The sequence below is a fragment of the Protopterus annectens genome, chromosome 11.part0, assembly GCF_019279795.1.
Source record: "Protopterus annectens isolate FY-2018-M chromosome 11.part0, PAN1.0, whole genome shotgun sequence".
Lineage (NCBI taxonomy): Eukaryota > Metazoa > Chordata > Ceratodontiformes > Protopteridae > Protopterus > Protopterus annectens.
In genome coordinates, this window is record NC_056745.1 from 173,598,186 (window position 1) to 173,621,879 (window position 23,694).

The 23,694-nt window shown below is 36.1% G+C and overlaps 1 protein-coding gene across 2 annotated transcripts in view; it reads left to right on the plus strand.

The window, feature by feature from the left end:
* The window catches only part of CRACR2A (calcium release activated channel regulator 2A), a 1,193,169-nt gene that overhangs the window by 3,209 nt on the left and 1,166,266 nt on the right, over positions 1 to 23,694 (plus strand). Inside the window, exon 1 of one of the 2 annotated variants that reach the window (XM_044087571.1) lies at positions 14,036 to 14,219. The exons of the other annotated variant lie outside the window; for it this stretch is intronic. The gene's annotated coding sequence lies outside the window, so the exon portion shown is untranslated. Of the gene's footprint in view, positions 1 to 14,035; positions 14,220 to 23,694 lie in introns of those variants that run through there. 2 annotated transcript variants of the gene reach the window in all.

Here is a 23,694-nt window from a genome sequence, read left to right on the forward strand (position 1 = left end):
CTGAAGGTGAGTAGTAAATGAATGACTTTAATGCTGTTTGTGGAAGATCTTATGACTTATTTTAGTTGAATAAGTCTAAAGAAGTTGATACAGTTAAGTTGTTTGAATTCATCACAGTGATCTGATGGGATTTATTTGGTAGCTTTGCTGGAAACATGGCTAGTTTATTGTAGCATTGGTCAATTTTTTTATAGTATTGAGGTCTGTATGTGGGTGAAGATAAGGAATGCATACATGAATAAAGGTAGGCGATTGCAGAGGTTATGCTGGCATAGCCAGGTAGGTAGAGTGTGGCTTTGCACAGGAGACTTAATTTTTGTTGATTTTTTTAATGGTTTATTGGGAGTAGAGATCCACTTTCAAACTGTCATGTATTGTTACTTCTAGTAGTTTTGTATGATGTATGACTTGCACAATAGTATTCTTTGATTTGATGAATAGTGAAAACAGTTTTTTTTTCACTTGAGCCAGGCTTGGAAGTGAATAAAAGTAGTTACGTTTTTTTTTTTTTGTATTAAGTAACAGTTGAGTTTGTTATAACCATGTCTCCAATGAGAAGAAATATTCCAGGCTAATAAATTTTAGTCTTGGTAATGGAGGAGCAAAGCAACTGAGGGTTGAATCATTGGTGTATTGAATTAGCATCACATTTTTGGAAGCTGTAACCAGATCAGTTATACATTTATTAAATATTATGATTCCCAATATGGATATCTGTGAGACATCTATTCCAGTGGGTAGGAGAGTAGAGTAGCTATTGTTCCATTTAACACTTTAGCTTCTGTTGCGAAGGTAGCTGTTAAACCATGAGTTAGATGAAGAGATGCCAATTTGTGACAATTTGTGCAGCAGATTAGAATGGAAGACAGTGTTGAATGATTTAGGGAGGGAGAGTGCAGACAGCAGTATTCCTGATGTCATATAATGAGTTAAGGAATGACCATAATGCTGTCGTTGTACTTTGGCCAGGATAGAAGCTGTGAAGCTTAAATAAAGTTTGCTTTGAATTTTTATATCTATTTTATTTTTTATCATTATTAGTAAGTTTTTTTTGGGCTTTTTTAGTAAGCTTTGCTTTTATGTCAGGATGAAAGCTGTGCTAAGTTGTTAAAAGTAGATTATTATTTTGTAGATATTCAAGTAAATGTAAGTGGTCACACTCTTCAAGTACCTTAGATAGTGGGAAAGTAGGGCAATTGGAGTCTAGTTTTTTTAATTTGATAGAGTTGCCTCCCATAAAAAAGTGAAGGAAATCTTTTTTTGTTTTTTAGTTATGAGTGTGATGGAAAATGTTCTGAATGGAGCTGTTTATTACTATGGACAGAAAATAACGTGGGTGCATCAGCTGCTATTTTAATGTAATCTGCAGGAAGGCTCCAGCTGCTGCAGTAGGAAGTTGTAGTTTTTGAAGAAGTCTTTTGATAGCTGAAGTAGGGGTAGGTTTGACAGAGAACCTAGGGGTGTACCTGTCGACCTCTTAGCCAGAGAAATCTGGACAGAGCCTAAAATAATGGCGGGACAAAATCCTAAAATAGGGACAAACTTTAAATATTGCTTTTATAAACCTAAAAAGTTAATAGAATAATAGGATATACATTAACATTAATTTTCTGAAGGATATGACGTCTGAACTTAAAATGTATGCCATTATTTAGTGACTTCAGTCCTCAGTGATTTTCCAGAAATCCACAAATTTTATGAGGAACAGACCAAAAATATGAGGTGAAAATCTGGACATTCTGTGAAAATCAGGACAGTTGAGAGATATGCCTAAGGGTGGTGGCTGGTGACTAAAATGGCGAGGATAATGAACGGAAAGGGATTTGGATAAGTGAGATGCCTGCATATGTAAGGTTTGTACATTAAATATACAGGTGACACCTATGTCTGTCTCAGGAAATGATAGAGGGATTGGTTGCACAGTTTTGCATGGGAGAAAGAGGTTGGTAAGTGTTGTATTGTTGCAAAATTGCTTAGGGTGGCTAGGGTGCAACTGCTGCAAGTTCATTTAACAGCTTTTGCCTGTGTGTTTGTATTAGGAGTTTAATTTGGTTATTTAATTTATGTTGTTATTCATAGTTTAATTGTGTTTTGTTTGGTCAGCATCCTTGCCATGCCTTATTGCCTTGCTTCATTGTCTTGTGTGGGCAGTAAGTCAAGGGCAGGGATTAGCATAACTCTCCTTCTACTCATCGAAACTTGTTGATCTAATGTAGAAGGAATAATTTAATTAAATTTGTTTGCTGATTTAACTAATTGAAGTGCTTTTAGTTCATCCCAAATACAGAGTCTTAGTGTAGCTCTGAAAGTGTCTTTGCTAAAATTAGATGGATTAGATGGACAACCTGTGCTATAGTGGCAGGCGTTGGTCTTTTTGCAAGGATTCTTGTGGCATAAGAGGAATGGCAGTCACTTAAGAGGAATAGTGGTCACTTACGAGGAATAGTGGTCACTTTAGCTGTCAGGTAGTGTGTCTGCCTGAAGGCTGTTTCTGGGACGTGTTGTTGGAACCCAGTCAAGGACTGTTTCCTTTTCAGAGAGTTTGTTGTACTTGTTGGGGTAAACCTTTATAAATTTAGATGGTAAGATGGATTACTTATATCTGTGGGTGACTAGTTTAGGTTGTCTCCAAAAATTATGGTCTTTGAGTTAAGCTGTTAGATACCAGGATAGAATGTCTGCAGCCATGAGAGTAATGCTGGATTTACCCACGGTTGGCGTGGTTTGGTCCAGAGGGCGAGTGGTAGTGACAGGCTTAGTGTAGACGCCAGTAATAGACAGCCTTTCATGTGAATTTAGTTTGTGAAAGCATATAAATATTTCAAAATTGTTAAATGCTGGGATTTCTCTTGTAGATAAGTCCACATTGTTAGAATATGTAATATAATCACTTTGTATGTTTTACTCTCAATAAATATATATTTGGAGCTTTTCTTCCAAGGGCCTCCTCTGAAAAGATGTTTTGCGTGATCCATTTGGAACTTCCCAGTAACCAAATGCAAATAACGTAATAATTAACTGAATAAATGATTACAGGATATGCACCCTTCCCCCACTGCAGTTGTCTTGTATTTCCTGTCTGTCCTGAGAATGTTGCACTCGTCAACCTGCATATTAGGTTTGAGCTACGTTTCTGTGAGGACAAGTATGTACGATGAGTAGTAAGTTATCCAGCTGTGGATGTCCATCATTTTGTTAGGGGGACTTCTAAATGTTAATGTAATAAATTTAGAAGCATTGTGTATCGTCACCGTTAAGACTGGGTGGTTGAGATTTGTGCTTGCTGTGCAATGTACTATCACTAGCTTGTTGGTTTGGAAGTGTTGGACATGGATTCATTTATATTTATCAACAGATATGGCTTTAGAGATGGACATTGTGTAGCTGAAGATTTTGTATATCCCTTTTGTCTTGTATTTCAGTTTGGAGTGAACATTTTTAACTGAATGCTAAGTAAACAGGTTTCTTTAGGTCGATGTAAGCAATATTGTAGAGGTATGCGGATATAGGATACTACGTTTGCAGATGAGTTAAGTTAAAGTTGTATGTCTCAGTAGTAAGTTGTAAAGGAAGCTAGGATGAAAAGTAAAAAGTTAGGAAGGGTTAAGCTATTGTGTTATATTTTGGGAATAAAATAAAGAGAAAAAATTGGCGGTGGGATGAGAAATTAGATCAAAATAGATGAACTGAGGAGGGAATTTTGCTTTTCATTTGCTTAGAGGTGCTGTCAGGGAAGGGGATCAGTAGGAAGGGGTATAATGAAAAGCACTATGGGAGGGCAAAAAGGTGTAGAGAGTGATGCTGATCATTGAGCAGAAGCTGGATATAGGGTAATAGAATGAAGAGTGATGCTATTATGGTACTAATGTAATGATTTGGTTCCACAGGTAATAGGGAGACCTGGGCATTATAAAGCTAGACCTTAGTGTCCCTTTGTTGCAGAAAATAATCACTTTAGAGCAGTTCCTGCAGATGATCAACAGCAGGCTGATACCAGTGCAGCTGTGGCACAGGGCCAGTTCTTAGTGATGTGACTTGTAGTGGGGCTTGTGATATTTAAGTGAAAGATGACACAATCTAATGCCCGCAGGCTCTGAAAGGAAAGAAAAAAAAAACACTGCAGTACAAAATATTAGTTGGAGGCAATAAAGCAAAGCATAAGAAAATAAAATTGAGTCAAAGTAAAAGAAACTAGGCTGTTCTAAGACAAAAAAGAAATAAAGACAAAATGTATCAAAGTAAGATGAAACGGGGAGAACAGGAGATTTGCTGATGAAGAAACAAAGTGACAAACTGTATAAAGCAATACAGAGCAAATCTTTAGCATATGACTAGAATGCTAAGCAAGTTATAAAACCATCAGTTAGTGATCCTCAATCCAGTTAATCAGTATGTCAGCATAAATCTGTAGCTATGAAAACATCAGCACTAAATAACTGCACAGATGAGTCACATACTTGTTGAAGAGCACAGCATAAACATAAGCAAAACATATAATAAATATAATATATTAATTATATATTATATATATAATATATAATAAAAACACAAAAAAATAAAACTAACTACCAAGGTCTCTTCACTGTTCTGTCACTCCATAAACAAACTGGAATGTGTTATCACATGACACATACCTGCCATGTGGAAAGAAGGTGGTGGAGCTGATGTTTTAAAATAGTTGCCTTTGACTTTATAAATTGGAAATCATGACTGGCATCCAATAGGCTAATAAAGGCTGTTACATCATGTCCTCCATGAGTTGATAGTTTCCACAGTTTTAGTTCAGTCATGTATCACTTGTTACATTTTGATGTTAGATAATTGCACCTTACCATAACAATGGTCAACTATGAATGTATACTGAAAAGAATAGCTAACTCAAGTACATATATGCACTGAAAATATATGCCTGAGTATATGTCATTTATACAATTTTGAAAAAAACGCAAAAATAAGCATTTTTGGAAACCCTAAATGGTGGTTTTGTCCCTCACCTACTATTTATGTAATTATGCTCACTATAATGTTTCTAGAGCAAGGAGAAAGAGCAATCCTTATTATAAATGGTTTAACATGTTTTGGTGACGCCCCCCCCACACACACACACACAGACACTGTTGTAAAAGGCCTAGGCACTCTTGTTGATAATTACATATCTTTTGCCCAACTAGTTAGGAAAGCCTTCTCTCTGGCTCATCTGATTTCCAAAAGCATCTGCACTACATCTAAAGAAGCCCTAATTCCCCTTTACTCATATCGCATTAGACCTATTATTGAATATATGCTGTTTTACCCTATATTTCTTTAAACACTCACCTTGAAAGACTTCAGGGTTTCCTTACTAAAGAAATCAGTGTCCTCAAAAATCTTTGTTATCAGAACAGACTAGTAGCCATCTTTCTGTAGTCAGTTTCTTTCAGACTCCTATATAGATATGTGTCTAGCCTTTTGAGTCATCAAAGATCCAACCTTATTTGATCTTCTGTTTCTTAACAGAGGAAATGGTTCCTCAAATAGTAGGTTAAATGATCTAAATCTTTATCAACAAGCAAATATGACACATGTTCGTGATGGATTCATATCCTAGTTTATCTCCACCTCTTGAGCAAACTTCCACTATATGTCAAGCAGAGCAGCACCCTTGCCTGAATAACTGGACGGGCAGCCTCCATTTCTCTGCAGGTCTGCCTTGTACTGCCTTCCTCGAGGTTGAAGGGATCTTTTGAATATGGAGTCTGGCTAGGCTTGAAATGGTCTGTAGCCAGGTTGCCTGGTACATACCTATGAACCAGTGATCAGTCCCTGTTTTTTACATGTTAACTGTAGAATAAAATGAATAACATTTTTTGGGCCTTCAGACTACTACAGTAATTAGTACACAAAGAAGTCATATGTAAAAATGTACCTCAAGCAAACACAGCTCAAGCAACTATAAAACAAGAAAATATAGCAAAAGTAAGTCAAAGTAAACCTGTCTGTACAATGCAATATTATGTATGTGTTGCTACTGGTTAAATAATACACAGAGTTAGATTTGCTGTGCATCCTTCTTAACTTACTTTGGCACGCATATACTTGTCCTGAAAACTGAACATTAATACACAAATACATGCACTTCACTGCATATAGAGTAAACCAAATAATGATTTATAGTACATGTACAGTAATGCTGTATAACAATTATAATACATACTAACATAGGATCTGCTTCATGTTACCAGAGGTGCAAATTATTCTGAAAACATAACTAGCATTCATTTGCAATGTAATGTCCTGCTTCATAACCATATGAAATACACAAAATAAACATGAACATTATAACGTGCTGTTTTACATCTCATGGCTAGTTAATCACACTGGATGAAGTATAGCACTGAAGGCTAATAAATTGCACTTCGTACTTCCTGAGAAGCACATGAACAAAATTCATAGCATGGATGATGAGAAAGCTGGCAGAGGATGTTAAGCGAGGAGATGGTGAATTCTGTAGATAGCTAAGGGAAAGAAAAATAAATAAAACACTTATCAAATAAAATGACAGGAATCATAAGGAGAAGAAACACCAAGAGAAATTCTGTGTTATTGTTTTTCTTAGATTTTCACAAAGGAAATGCATGACAGTGTACCACTTGGAGGAATATAATGAGTCTTAATGTAGAAATGTTGGCTGATGGGTTTTCACTAATGAAGTAGCTGGCGGGAAATACAGCATCTGATTTGGTAATGTGGGAGTACATAGAAATAAATATCTGCCCCTTATATGTTGAATGTGAGAAGTGATGTACCGCTAAGGATATTGAACTGCCCATTGATTAAAGTGTAACCATGGTAATCCTTTTGCTGAAGGAAGGCTATATTTGAGAACCAGGTAGTCAGAGTATCTCTACTTGGATGCCCAGTATTGAGAGGGTTAAGGAAAACATTATTTAAAAGTGGGAGAGGAAAGATTATCAAGAGACATACTTGAGTATGACCTCCTTTTTTATTGCCTTGCACCCTTCTATAAATTTTTCACTAATTTGAACAGCAAAAAATAAAATACCCAGCTTTGTTCGTCTGCCCACCAATGGTTAGCATTGCTGTACTACTTCAATTATTTATCGGTCTAACCTTAGAGAGTAACAATGTACTACTTTAAGTGAATAATATTGGCTACAATTTTCAGCTAGGAACTCGTGTTCTTTAAACCCCCTTACCTTCAATGTTGCATGAAAAATATTGCCCCCCCCAAAAAAAAAAAAAAAACATTTTTGAGCTACAAGAAATGAATGACACATATTCCCTTGGAGGCACAGAGGGCTTGAAGCTAACTAGCTATCTCTTTAACCTGGTTATTGCTTTAAATGAATTTATTAAGTTAGCCCCAGCATGGGGGGACATTGTTCCAGACAAAATCAGACAGATTGATCATTTGACAAAATTTAAGAAAAAAGAATAAAATGTGAAACAAAACAAATTAAATTGCTTCAATGATACTGGCTGTTGAGCTGTATAAACCATTTCCAACGTTTTCCCATTCTGCTTAGAATATTAAACTCTGATGTACATAACTATGATAATGACACCATGATGAGAGATCTTTTATATAAATGTATTTCTGCATGTTTATTTTAATTGTATATATTACTAGAATTAGATTTTACTTATCATTCCATTGTACTGTTATGTCTATTGATACATGAGCTATATACTATTGCCTTAGGCACAACAATTTTTTTTTCCATAGAAATTTGGCTTATTACTGGTATTAATGGAGTGCCATTAAAATAACACAGGTTTCTCATTGTGTAAGACTTTTCATGTTATCCATTTTTACTATTATAGATACATATAATATTATATGCAAGCTTATCCACTGCTTACATGCATTGCTTGCTTCCTATTGTGTTATTTTTTTACAAAGGTTACTGTAACTTTATTTTTGATTTATTGTATCTACCAGTATGGCCTGGGTCATGGTTTGTAAACCAGTTCACATACTTGGTAGCAACTGACAATAAATAAAATAGATTGCAGAAGGGGGACCTACTGCATTGTAGTTTTACACAGGCTAGATCCTTCCAGACAAACCTAATTTCCTATGACTGTCTCAGAAATGAAATAAGATGGGTCAGAGTTTATCTAGAGTGCATCTACTGTTTGGATTTCTAAGGCTATACCATATCTATGGCAGAAAATTGGGCAAATTCAGGGGAACAGGAGATGAAACTTGGTACTAGGTGTGTAGGAAGTGATTCACTGGTAGGTTATAAATGTATTATCAAACACTAACAGGAAGGCAGGTAATACGAAGGCTACCTAAAATGTTGTTTACTATTTAATAAGGTACATGGAACACACTAGTTTCCACCTGTAATCCTGACTAGCAGCACTTGAAAATAATTATCCTGCATGCTGAAGAGTGTGGTTACCCTGAGTGACTTACTGTTGGATTTTTTTATTACAGGTTATCTAAACTGCATACAGTTTAATTATGTAAGCAGCCAATGTGCTACAGTGCTTTTTCCCCACTTTTATCTACTGTTGTGTAACTGTGGAGTTGGTATACATAAGCAAGAGAGTGTGGGAGCAGTGTCCCCCCACATAAGAGGGTGTAGGGGGCTTTGCCTCTGCAAAAAATCATTTTTGTTCTTTTTTATTGCATTCTCAGTTTAACAAGATCTGTATAATGTAGCTCATTGCAACTTAGCATGCAAAGCAGTAGTTTGGGTACAGATGGGGGAAGGGGGTACTTGCACAGGTGCAAGCTGTTAGGGTGTAGATCGACACTGTAGAAGAAGTGCTGTTCATTCCCTGATTTTGCTGTGAGCTGTGCATGAGTACACTGTTGAGCAGTCATTTAAGTAGACACAACTGACATTTCTATTTGGAGAGGACTATATTTTTAGTCCTCAACCCTGACTGAGGGGATGACAACTGATTAACTCCCCAAGGTGCCAATTAATCTAGATACAGTTCTGCTAATGTAAGTAAACTCTTGAAAACTAAGACAGAGCATAGCTGATAAATACAATTTTAATATAACCTAGACTAGAAAACAGTTCCAGCAAATACAATAAAACTAACTTCAAGAACTGTATCGAAGAATATAGTGTATGCCTTCAGCTCATCTTTCAGCAAGACTTGAATGTTGAAGTCTGTTTTACTGAATTCACATGTTTTCTTATTAGGGGCAAGTCATCATAACCGCAATGTAGGAGACTTTATTTCCTGCTCCTCCATAACAAATGTAATTGCCTCATAGGTAGCAAAACATGACAAATTAATAAAACCTTTGCAAGTCACACATTTGACAAAAAATGAGTTTAGTCGTTTGAGTTTTTCTGAAAGAAGAGTCTTGGGTATAATGAAACATATCAATAAAAGTAAGTTAGTACATTATGAAGTTAAGTAATGTCAAAGCATGCTTCTGTCAGTATACTTTGTTAATACTTCATATGTTCATGCTGATTGCATTCCTGTTTTTCTTTTTTATCAGATGCTACAAAATAAATCAGTAACAGGATTCACCTGATCAGAGCAATAAAGTGCTTTTGGAAAAAAAAATACAGTTTATAGAAATAACAAAAGGTTACTGAAAACTGACTAGGCGATGAAAATTGCAATCCAGTACTAGAAAGTTAGATATTCTTAGAGGGAACTGACCTGATGATGGGGGAAGAAAATATTTAAAGGTCAAGAAAAAGATGACAGAAAGTGCTAATAATCTCTTGGCTAAAATAATGTTCCAAAGGTTGTTACCTAGACAATTAGTGTGAACAGGAATGTAGTCGTAGGTGTTGGCTCCTAAGATTAAATGGATTTTCTGCTCTTGTGTATAGCACTAAAGAAGTCATGTCTTGGTCATTTCTAAACAGAGTAATATAAAGAAAGAGATTGGAAAGATAATGTCATATGTCTCATGTCCGAGGCTGATTCTATACATAATGTGAGAAAATGTATTCAATGCCTCCCCCAAAAAATTATACCACAGAAGATGAGTGCACTTGATTTTGAACAGCAGACATCTAGAGAGGAAAAGCAGGTAAAGTGTACATAAGAAAGAATGCCTTCTTTTTTGGGAGGGGAATCGTGTGCAAAGTGACCATTTCAACTATGTGTTTTCTAACTGGCTGGTGAAGTGCAAATTATCATATTTAGTACTAGCTGTACCCGCCACACGTTGCTGCGGCTCAGTCTGGTTAAATGGAACAGAAAGAAAAGAGAAAGCGCACGTTTCTAATATGTTTAATTTCACAATGCTTGTGCGTATACAATATTTTTTGTTGTTCCATTGTCTGTGCAGATATAGAGATTGTCTGGTTTGCTGACTCTAGAACACGCAACGTATAATTGTCCACGTGAGAAGCAATCTGTGTGTAGATCTAAACCTCACAATTCTAAAGATTGGCCCTGAGCTTTGTTGATGGTGATTGCAAATGCCAATCGAATTTGGAATTGCAATCTCTTAAATTGAAATGTCATATCCGTTGGAATAATAGGAATGCGAGGAATGAGGACATCTTCACCTTTGAAAGGTCCTGTCAAGATTGTTGTTTCTATGACGTTGCTCATTAATTTTTTTACTGCAAGCCGCCTGCCGTTTCAAAGCTTTGGCTGGTTGATATTTCGCAACATGATAATTGGCACGCCGATTTTCAATTGCAGTATGTGCGGTGGCATCCCTGGCAGATCGAGTGAATTCAAAAATTCTGTTAGATAATTAACTGCTTCATCTGCTTCCACAACAGTGTCGACGGACTTGTATGTGACTGCCTCGCTTTGAATGTTAGACTGAATAATATTGTTAAGTTCGTAGAAGTCTTTGTTCTTGGCTGCAAGAATAGCTCATTCAGTCAGCCAATCGTGATTCTTATAATTGGTTTGAATATTGGGAAATACTTTTTCAACCAATTCTTCTTCTGACGTCACTAAATTGCAGAAGTTATGAGGCAATGAAATTCGTCCTGAGGTCAGATCAACCGGCACCTTTCCGTTCCCAATTTCCAGCAATTGATGTGAGAATATCTCAGCTAATCGATCGTTTTGCAGCTGGACATGCATATTTGTAGTTAATTTTAATGTCTTTACATGTTGCCACAAAGTAGAGTATTTCAGGCAAGCATTTATTTCGTCCACTGGTGTCGATCGAGGAGAACAAAGCAGATCTGAAGTTGCAGAACGTGATCGCCGTGCTCGCAACCGTGCATCCTCAAGTCTGGCTGCACGTCGCTCTGCTGCTTCCTCGGCACTTATTTGAGCCATTCTTTGTCTGTTTCACTCGTTCGCTGATGCCCGTTCTTCCTCAGTTTGATTTACAATTACTCGTCGCACTGCTTCCGGTCCGCGAGTACGATGATCTAAGTTTGATCTTCTGCGAGGCATTATTTGGATGAACTAAAGCAGATTGATTGCACTGAAAAAGAAGTAAGAAAGTTATAACAAAAACATATAAAATTGCATATTTGTATACAAATATATAGAATCCATAGTAGGTATATAAAAACACACGCGTATTCGAATGCAACGTGTGACATCTATATAATAGTAGGTATATAAAAACACATGCGTATTCGAATGCAACATTGTGTGAAAATTTCAAAGCAATCGATGAAGAACTTTCGGAGATTTAAGATTTTGAACAAATGAACATTTACATTTTTATTTATATAGATAATGGCTTGGTAAGTGTGCAATGGTCACAGTAAGGGAGAAGTGTATTTTTCTTCTTATTGCCAGCTTATTATCAAATGTATCTGCTATAGCTGTGCTGAAAACTCATGTTTTGTTTTCAAGGGAGATGGGCACCATAAGTCTCCATGAATCCATTACATGAAAATAAATGCACCATTTTGAGTTCCAGATTATTACTATAAGCTTATTGCAGTATTCAAATTCAAAACGTGTTTTCTTAATTCAGTTTTAATTGGCATAACAGCAAGTAATATAAGCAACATAGTGAAACAAAAAGAAAGTTTTATGTGTTGAAGCTTGTGGTGTTATTTCCCTCAAGATACATTCTGTCTTGTTTATGTTTATGTAATGTAATATAATAAACAAAAGTTCATGATTTAGATTTTTTTTCTAAAAATGTCTGTGTTCTCTCTCTTTTCATTTTTGTCCACTGGTGCATCCCCAGTAAGTTTGATTGGTCCTGTAACTCATCACTGACATGTACAGAACTAACCTATGCAATCTCCTCTCCCCTTCTTCTTGGATAAATGAAAATGCTGCTTGTTTCCTACCACCCTTATCTTACTCCTTAAGCTTTGGGACCACTAATCAAACCTTGGTCTACCGAGCTCAGATCAAACTGCATACTACTACATGACAGAGTTAGTGAAAGACGGTTGTTAGTTTCTGAAATTAGCTGTGCATCTCTACCAGCACGATTCAGAAGTGTTAACTAATAAAACAAACTGATAACACCACAGGAAGTCACAAACTGATAAAAATATGATCTGTACACAAACTGATAATAATTCAGAAGTGTAACTTTGTCATTGGCACTTTGGGAACTAAAGACAGAGAGAGAGAGAGAGAGAGAGAGAGAGAGAGAGAGAGAGAGGAGACAGCTAGAGAAAGAGAGTGAACACATGACAATTGTGGTTTAATAAACTGATGGTAACACCTTACTTCAGAGCCTGCAAAACAGCATTATGGGTTCTTAAATATGGTAGAAATAAATAAACAATGGTATCATATTTGGATAGTGATGCTACCATAATTTGTATGACTATGAATAAAGTGAGTTTTGTGGCATGTGGTACTGAAGTACTATATTTTGCAGCCCTTGCAGATTATATGACATGTACTTTATATATTTTGGGGAACGCAGTTAACAACAGTAGATATTTTCAGAATTAAAAAAAAAATAAGATAAGCGTTGCATATGTGGAGGGTAAATAAACAATGGTATCATATTTGGATAGTGATGCTACCATAATTTGTATCACTATGAATAAAGTGAGTTTTGCGGCATGTGGTACTGAAGTACTATATTTTGCAGCCCTTGCAGATTATGTGACATGTACTTTATATATTTTGGGGAACGCGGTTAACAACAGTAGATATTTTCAGAATTAAAAAAAAAATAAGATAAGCGTTGCATATGTGGAAGGTATAAATATTTCTGAATATGGGGCAAAATAACAAAGATTCTAAAGATGTTGAATATTAGCATGGAAATCAAAGAGTGTAAACAATTATAAAATAATGCATAATATTATTGTATCTTTTTTGTGGGCCACATACTCCCTGATTTTTATTATGTATTCTTATTCTTTTGGATGTCACCCACTGCACGATGAATGCTCTGATAAACGTCTTAGGTGAACATTAAGTAGCACACTTCTTTCTCTTTGTGTCTGACATTTCATTATTAATCAGTCTTCAGAAGAAGCAGGACATACTTTTAAGCTAAAAAAATCCAGCAGCCATACAATGTGTGTGTCACTGCAAAAATGTTTAAATTATCTCTACAGATCACAAAGAAAAATGTGTCTGATTACTTTTACTTTACCTAAGTAACGGTGTGTGTGTGTGTGTGTGTGTGTGTGTGTGTGTGTGTGTGTACATGTGTGTGTGTGTGTGTGTGTGTGTGTGTGTGTGTACATGTATGTGTACATGTGTGTGTGTGTGTGTGTGTGTGTGTGTGTGTGTGTGTGCGTGTGTTTCTATATGTGTGTGTAGAACACAAGAAAACAAGTCCATTGGCAATGCCTTTTAACTTAGTGTTTAAAAAATCTATGTAGGTCATAAAGAGAGTGTCCAATTACTATGTAATTTCAATTACTTTATCTAAATAAAAGTGTGTGTAAGTGTGTGTGTGTTTGTGTGTGTGTGTGTGTGTGTGTGGCCTGTGCATCTGAAAATGTACAGCAATAAAAGCAAGTGATTCTTTTTAGAAACTTTGCAAGTGTTGAAGTAAAGGAACCAATCTAGTGACAGCTGGGTGTAACTAGAAAGTGTATCTGTCACTAAGACACAATGGGTGTATCTAAAACTATGCACTGGGGAAAAAAAAACAGTAGGCGTGTTTTTGTTCATTGTTAGCTGACAGGGAGCTGTGCACCTTGCTTCCTTTCCCCTGTATGCTGCACCAAAAAGTGTCAGTTCACGAAGGAGTGCCATGGATGTTCACAGAGATCAGACAAACAACAGGGGATTAATATAAGAAGTTGGACTATCTAGCTAAAGGAAGGGCTTGTTTTTGGTCATACAGTTAACACTAAATCATGGTAAGTACTGTTTGCATATCTGAGTTCCTGTTTGATGAACACACTCTATGAGAACTCTTAAGAAACTGTTCCTGAACTAACTGTGTATGTTGAAATGTGCGCAGCAGCTCAGTTGTAACCTGAGCATAAACAAGACAGAAACAGTCACGGGTGTTAAAGTGCCCAAATCATATGGTTTTGCCTGTTAAACAGGAATAATCTATGGGGAAACAATATTTGAAAGTCAGTGTTAACTATGTTCTTTGGAGGCAGGCAGGTTTCTTCATAAGTGTTTGATTTCCTGACTCTGGATTTTTTTAACTTATTTCCTGATGTTATGCCATCAGTGGGTTATATTTGGTAATACCGTATGCCCTTGTTTGAAATTGTTTGCTTTTAATGCTAAACCTAGGCTTTCAAAAAGGTGGAATAATGAGTCATATATGGTTCACCTATGTACAATGTTCCAGTGGTAAACATTTGCACAACACTGTCCAGTTGTTTCTAACTTTAATGAAAGATTCATACTCTGTAGTTGACAGTGAAACTCTCAACTGTCCAGATTTTTTAACAATGTCCAGATTTTTGTCTTATATTTTTGGTCCGTTCCTCATAAAATGTGTGTTTTTCTAGCAAAACACTGGGATGATCTGAGGATTGAAGTCACAAAATAATGACAATCATTTGAGTTTCAGACTTCAAATCCTTCATAAAATTAATGTTAACACAAACCCTGATATTCTAGCAATTTTCTAAGTTTGTAGGAACAATATTTAAAATCTGTCCCTACTTTTGGGCCTTTTCTCCCCCATTATGTCAGGCTTTATCCAGATTCCTTGCACTAAGAAGTTGAGAGGTATGGTTCACAGAGCAGATACTTTTATCTTTCTTAAGACAGCAGAAAATGTCTGCAGTTTGAAAACTGATAAGAGGCAAGATAATTTTATATGTAGTGATGGGCTTTAGGGCAGTATTTATGGTACATACGTTTGTGATTAACTAGATATGTACTTATTATGATTCAAGGAAAAACGTGTTATACCTCACTGTAGAAGTAAACGTCCCTCTGGTTTATTGCCTAGTGAGCTTATTTACAAATGTGTCCTGCTGTACACTGCCTACATGATGGACCTGCGAATGAACATTACCTTAAAACAGATTAAATAATTTCATTTATAATGAAAAGCAGAAATCTGTAAAGGAAATATTTTGTACAAGTACAGGTTTGGAATATTTGGTAAAGAAGTTTTGACTTCAGTGAATGATGGAAATATTAAATGAGTTAATCTTAGTAAAGACTAAGAATTGTTCCGTAAAACTAGAAGGACATTATTACTAAGATCTTAACCCTTAGCAGGACAGTGTCTTGGTTCATCATCTGTAACAAAGACAAACATTTTAGTCAACAGCAGATAAGGGGCAGGTTTAAAAGTTGTAAACGGGAAAGGAGGAAGGGTAATCTTTTAGTGAACTTACAACACTGTAGCACTCTGAAACAATTACAACTCATAGGGTTGGATAAACCATTTTGTGCAAAATTTGAGACCTTCGACTGTATTCCACAAATCACAGAACACGTAACTGTAGACTGATAGAAAAGTCAGGATCTGTCACACTGGTTTCAAAGACACCAAGTGAATATACTATTCCGACTGGCCAGTGGAAGAATTATAAATGGGGTAGGTAATGTAATTGCTAAGATTTTGTGTTGCACTTTCAGCACAGCTACTAAGCATTTGTATCAGACTGTTTGTGGTAAGTGTAGCAGAGTAACAAAAGCAGATACAATTAGTACAGGGCCGAGCAAGTACTATCAGGGAAAAATAAAGTTTGCTTGTAATGACTTCTTAACAAACCTTGAATCCTTCACCTTTGCTTTTGTGGCATTGCCTAAGGTATGTGTCCAGTGGACATGGTAGTGCAGTAGAAAATGTTAATTTGTGATACCCATGCTGCCCCCTAAGTCAGAGCGGTGGTGAGAAAGAGAAAGAGGGAGAGAGAGAGAGAGAGGGGCAGAGAGAGAGAGAGAGACAGAGAGAGAGAGAGAGAGAGAGAGACACAGAGAGAGAGAGAGAGAGAGAGAGAGAGAGAGAGACAGAGAGAGAGAGACAGAGAGACAGAGAGAGAGAGAGACAGAGAGAGAGAGAGAGAGAGAGAGAGAGAGAGAGAGAGTGAGACAGAGAGAGAGAGACAGAGAGAGAGAGAGACAGAGAGAGAGAGAGACAGAGAGAGAGACAGAGAGAGAGAGAGAGAGAGAGAGACAGAGAGAGAGAGAGAGAGAGACAGAGAGAGACAGAGAGAGAGAGAGAGAGAGAGAGAGAGATAATAAGTTAAATGAAATGAAAGGGCAACAAGAGAGATTAGCATTGTGAATTATGTTTTCTTAAAACACAGCAGCCTTGGAAATAATTTATTTGTTTTTTAGAATTCATTGTTTAGTGTATGTAGGCAGGGCAAGAAATGTGGCAGAAATATTTTTGGCTTGTAATACCCAGCCAAACAGAGAAATGAAGTAGGGCAAAGATTGAGAGATAGGTAGACAGACAGATTGAGAGAAGGTAAGAAACAGAAAGAGTGACAGATTGTAGGGACAAGCAGTGTAGCAAATTGAAGAGTAATATTTTTGTTTCTGGTGTATCTAATTGCATTTATGCTGTATTTGGGAAGGGAAATCTGGCAAAACATATATCTAATGTGGGAAATGATCGGTACTGAGAAATAATCAGTTTGCAGAACATCCACAAAAAAGCAGTGGCAACAGAAATGCTAAGTAATATAGTTTCTAATTTCTCTGTGATGATGTCTAAGTAGTACTTGGCAAAGTTTTTTCTGACATGTGACAGAGACACTGCCAAACTAACTGTGTATTTGTGTTTGTGCAGGCGTGTGTGTGTGTGTGTGTGTGTGTGTGTGTGTGTGTGTGTGTGTGTGTGTGTGTGTGTGTGTGTGTGTTGTGGAAGAGGTGCATCAAGAAATTACACAGCCTCAAAAATTCAAATTTTTATGAATTCCATAGTGTATTAACAGTATCATAGGCAATGCCAGAAGATGAAACAAGGTGTTCCTGCCTTTTCACTCGGGTACCTTATTCATCGACTGCATATTATTCAGTTTGATAACTGTTTGACAAATGGGTACACTGGATTTTTTATTTATTTATTGACATTTGATTATCGGGAAAGTTTGTCGGGGAAGGAGCACATTTTCAGCAGAGGCCTGAGAAGAAAACCTCCAAAGTATTACAAAACATTTAAAGAACAATAATTATACAGTCTTAAAATATAATACATAGGCATAATATGAAAGCATTGGTTAAGAATAGATACAAGTCGTATCGCAATTATTTAACATTTAGAAAAAATTTAGCCTGATTATAGAGGAATTAAAGGTACATTAGTACAATACAAATACAAGTTGCAGCTCAAAGTGAAAGAAAGCAGGTTTGTGGTATATTTAGAGAGAAAGCCAGGGAAGAGAAATTGATAGAAGTAAGAGAGTAAGTGAAGAAGGAAGAGTAAGGAGGTGTAAAGTATGAAGAGGTATTTGTTCACATTTAGGGATATAATTATCCTGGTGTTGAGTGAGAACAGAGCCATTTGGCTAGGAAGTCTTTTAGAATGGTTTTGAAGGATGGACAGTGATTACAATATCATGTATCATAACTTGAAATACTTGTAAATGAATAACAAAAGGAGAACAAAACACGTGTAAAACCACAGAGACACACAGATGCTTACTTCATATTTTAGGCAATGGTGTCAGGACAACTGTAAAACCACAGATAACCACATGCTTACTTCATATTTTAGGCAACAGTGTCAGGATATAGGATTTCTGTAGGGCTGTTATCAGAGATAGAATAATTTTGTGCATTTTAGAGTTTTGCTATTTTTCTATCAGTGTGCAATTGCAGAGTTAGTATAGTTAAGTGTGTGTGTGAGTGAGGAGGGTGTAGGGATACAGGGCAGCTTGCCTTCCTGCAAAATAATAGTTTGAAAGAGATTTTGGTCTTGTTTTCTTCAGTTTCAGACTACATTGTAACAGTTCAACTAACTTGTGTTCAAATCTTTTTTGGGTGATGGAACTGTTCTTGAAGAAAGTTACATTGATCATTTAACTTACAATCAAAACAAGATAATTGCCTGATAACTGGCATCAGCACAAACTGATGGGTAATATAAGAGCAGGAAAATGCCATTGCAAAAGTCAGCAACAACTCAGCAATACCCTGACATCAGCTGATAAAAAAAAAAAAATCACTAATTACTAATATAGGCTCCTTGGTTACCTCTGGAACTGCTAGAAATATTTGTGAATTTCTGCTGATTGACCATGTGCCATAATTTGGTACTTAGTGATGTGCTTTATAAAGCTGCTTAAATTAACCATTCTTAACTAGTCCTGACACCGCTGCCTTAAATATGAAGTAAGCATGTGGGTGTCTGTGTGGTTTTACAGTTGTTTTGTTCTCCATTTGTTATTCATTTACAAGTATTTCTCCTTATGATACATGATATTGTAATCAGTAAACATCTGCAGTCTGGAGTCACTTCTGTTACATGCTTTGTTCTAATAGGTAGCTCATTAAAGCGTACAAACTGACTCTAAGTAGCTTATGTTCATCATAGCTCTTCAGCTCATTTGTTAGATTCATAGCCGACCTGTGATTCCATATTTTATAGTATCCTGTTACCTGCACATCAAATAAAAAGGATTGCATATAAGGCAGTGTTCGGTTAATGAAGACTAATGTTCACTCAGGATTATTTTTGGAGGAAAAAACATATAAATATAAAAAAAAAAATAAGAAATTATGGGGAAAAATGCCCAATAATTAAACAGACTGTTTAGGGGAGGCAAACTAACAGATAAATGGGTAATGAATGGGTAGATTCGCTAGGCCATGAATTTCAGCTGCTAACAGAAGATAAATACAGCATTCTGGGTCACAAACCCTCTTAAACTTTATATCAATGAGTTGTGCTTCTGTAACTTCCGAAATCACTGGATGAGTGATATTTCTCAAAAGCCCTATTGTTCATATATGACAATAAAGCAACGGTCTCCACTAGGTGGTCTGCATTCACAGTGACCCTCGAGCTGCACATAACCCTAGTAATATGCCCTTTATATATAGGGCATAAATTGGGCACATTACATATAATAGTCACATTAAATAAGTCACGGTAAGATAGAGCAGAGCTTCTAAATTTTGCTTGAATCGGGATAATAATTAAATAACAAAATCCACCGATACATGCAAAATACCCTTACTGGGTTAGAGATAAAAAGCAAGAACTTGAATCAGAAGTATGGGATATGCTTGTTCATCTCTGACAGAGCTATCTTGGCCTAGTAGTTTTGATCTGCTTTAATATTGTTATCACATGTTTTTCTCATGATACATTATTTCTTCCTCACTTTATTAACACATCATATTTTTGTTGTCTGATTCTAACTGTACCTTTTATCTTCTGTACAGTGAAGGGTTTAACAGTTGAGAGAAATCTATAAACTAAATACAATTTTTGGAGTATATCCATCCTTATATTTGATTGTAGTAGAACAGAAATAGTTGATTCATAATCCATTTTATTTGCTTTCTGTACCATGGTGGCTGAGCTTGTACAATAACTGTCTCAGATTTGCTATAATTTCATTTCAATGACTGGATTGTTAGGATTTTGGGAACTGGATTCAGTAATTGTGCAGTAATTATCTGCATCACCAGGAAAACAGTGGCAAAAAAGTGTTTTGACTCACTGGATTTACCTGATATGACATGTCACTGCTTGCCTAGTCAGACAGTAATCACTGTTTATCTAATGCGTGTTGCCTAAAAAATGTAGCAAACTCATGATGTTGAGTTTAAGAAGTCCAAGAAATTACTACCTTATGCTATTGCAAGATGTAAAGAGGCCTACAGTGATAGTGTATAATTTCCTCATCTGGCAGATGAGTTCATACTGTTTGTAATGCGTTTCATATTTATTTATTTGGACTGTTCCCCATCCAAATATTACACCATATGAGGAAACATCATGAAAAGACACTTTGGTAGTGCTAACAGAAACTGGGGCTTCCATACTATATTTGCATGTAACTGATTTTCGCCATTGGCCTTTTTCCATGTCTAGTTATTTATTTCTGATTAATTGTTGTTTTATAGTCCTGACAAGAGCAGGACAGCTGGATATGAAGAGGACAACATTGATTTTGTATCATTTAACAGATTTATTTCCTTTATTCAACTAATTAATTAGCCGAGATCCTTCAGCCCTTCATGGTGAATTTGTCATTCTTTATTGATTTTTCACATCTGCTAAGTGTTGTTTGAAAAAAACAAATGTAAATAAATCAGACGTTTTCAATCTGTTGGCTTTCATATAGTAAAACCTAGAACTCTGTCCACACCAAGCTTTAATAAAACAAACATCCCAAGTTTAAATGTAACAGTATGAAGAAGTGTACTCGTGTTAAAAGGGCGTAGTTCCTACAAGCAGCTGCTTTACCATTCATAAACCATCTTTCCAAAGCCTGCATTATCTCAGTCACATAGTTTGTTATAATTAAAGCCTTGTTTTATGCATTTATGACAACAGACATAGTGTGAGCCACTCTGTTACAAAAGCTATTGAATTTAGATATAGTGCAAAGAAGCGGCATTCCACTCAGTTCTTTCAGGATTACATCGCTGCATTTGTGATAAGATACAAGATTTATTGTATGTAGGCTTGCAGCATGTTGTTAAGAGTAGTATGACCTTACCCTGAGATGATGATGTGATGAAGTAACAGCAATATGATTGCTTGGATAAATTTGTTGGCTATATAATGAAGTATAGAAATACTATTAAATATGTTTTTTTGAAAGGTTGCAATATTATTACAGATACTGTATTTATTTTTCTTCTTCTTATGAGGAGTTAACCTTTAGGATGGGATTATACAATAGCACTGTCTTAGTTTATAATAGGTTCCTATATTTAGCTCATGACCATTATCCTTTCAGTCCCTACTCAGAGCTCATGACCATAGAGGGGATTGCGAGGTATAGCCTAACTGCTAAACTGAGAGATAAGTCACAGGACTCAGTTCTTCCTTTACCACCTCCATACAGTACAACACCTGCAGCACTGCTGCTACTTCGCCCATCCTGTGGTCAGTGTCCTGGTCCAGCTACCTTTACTTATAAGCAAAGCAGAAAGTCATTAAACTTTTACAACTGAAGCACCTGAGCCCTCTCTTCTGCAGAAAGTAATCCCCTCTTCCTAAAGTGAGCCATGATCTCTGATTTGGAGGTGCCTAGCCTCACCCCATTTGCTACATAGCAATAAACTGTTTCTGTACCTGGCATGACAGTGCTATCTGCAAAGACCAGAAGTACAACCCTCGTATCACTAGATGTTCTGCAAACCTTGACTGAACCTTGATATCCTGACCACAAAAAAGGCAAATGGGCGGGAAGACATGGCACTTCTTTATGGGAGCCTTTTGCTTACCTTGAATGCATTTAACTTGATCCCAAGATTATAGGCACTGCTGTCACTCCTCATATATGTTGATTTTGTGCTATTATAGCACCTCCCGCAAAACATTTCAGGATACATGGTTGTATACCTTCTACAAGTCCATAAAAGACATATGGGACAGTATTGCCAGTTTTCTGTAACCCCTCCCCTAATGTCTTTGCAAGAACAAAGAAATGATCCACTGTTCAAAGGTCATAATTTATTTATTTATTGACATTTGTTTTCAAGGAAAGTCCATCTGGGCCAATATGTACCCATTTTCAGCAGAAGTCATGGGAGAAGAGTTCCAAATACATCAAAACTTATACAAAAGTTAAATATGTGATACATATTTAATACAACATTATTTAGAAATCACGAGTATGGCATAATAAACATTCAGAAAATGTGTTTAAAAGTCAGTCAGCTTTGTGATAGTATGAAAAGTAATCAGTACTGATTTACTTGATGATATAAGAAAGTGAAATGCAGAACAAAGGATGGTTGAGATAAAGAGGAAAGGTTGTTGAGCAAAGTGTTAGGAGAATAAAAGTTAGTATACAAAGGGGCATAGATGGGCGGATGGATAATAGAAACCAGTTTGCTCCTCCTGAATCAGAATCCTGGCTATTAGATAATTCCGTTATTAAAATCCACAGTGATTACATCTGGAGTAAATGATCACTGCAGTGCACATGACATAGCACTTTATTTGTCATAACCAGCTTTTCTTTCATAAAATCATACTGGATAGCATAATTGTTATTTTCAGTATGAGTGATGCAAACTGAACGAAACTGAATTGTGCCAAGACCAAGTTTCTTGAAGTGCAGGTCCCGTTGAAAAGCTCAATTGATGCTGCTTAAGTTTCCTCTGTCAATGTCTTTTTAGAAAATGAGTTGAATACCATACCTAGCAATTCATTGTAAAACAGCATCTACATTAAGCACCTTATTCCCAGCAATAATCTTTTAAGTGATTGATTTGTATTGAAATAACTTTAACACGCTTTTACTGTGGCTTCCTGGCAGTGATTACCAACGGCTTCAGCCACTGTGTAGCACCCAGCAGTGGTACACCTATAATGCCATAAGCAGAAAGATTATTTAAAATGTGATATCGAATGTAAATTATTTGTAAGCTATATTCCTGTTTGTGAAATCTGCAACAAAAATTGCACTGTGGAAATGGATTTATAAGATACCTTAACAGTGACAGGAGAATTATATTCGTTCTTGTATGTAATATAGATGAAAACTGTTTAAAACCTATAATCTTATTTTGATGAAAAATGCATTAAATGTAAAGAGATATCTCTGATTTAGGAAGGAATGAATTGCTTGGATGCAATTGTGGGAGAAGTCATAAAAGAGTTGCAGTCAGGGAACTCTAGAGTTGAGGTTGTAAAAAGAGCCATCCGCAGGAAGTAAAATGGCATTCTGTTAGTCTTTCTGATGTTTTTATTGTGCCTGAGAAAACCTGATATAATTAGATTGTGCTTCAGTGGTAATGAAATAATAAAATAAATATTTTGAACTGAGACAAGTGTGCAAAGTTATTCCTACTTTAGAGCTCACTGGGGAAACACCTAGGAAAGGTTGCTGTTATACATCTGTCTGTATAATGTTCTTATAACTTATTACTCAGGCATCAGTGTTCTTTGAGTTTGAGTCAGCCAAGTTGTTTAGCTATTATTAGCGCTTTCATTTTAAGTATTATAAATGTGCAATTGATTATTTTTTTCTGTTCTTCATGCAACTGCATTTACCTGTGCATATGTGTTTTGTATCAGCACTGCCTAACTGCTTTATTTTCCAAGTAAAGATTTTCTTTTATTTATTCACTTTTAAGATCTTGTAGATGGCTATTTATTTATTTATGTATTATTTATTATGTGAGATGAGAGTATTATATTGCACTGTAGGTTGTCAACTCCTGGTATCCACCTTTAATTGGCCAGGCCAGTCTTCACATGACCATTTGTGT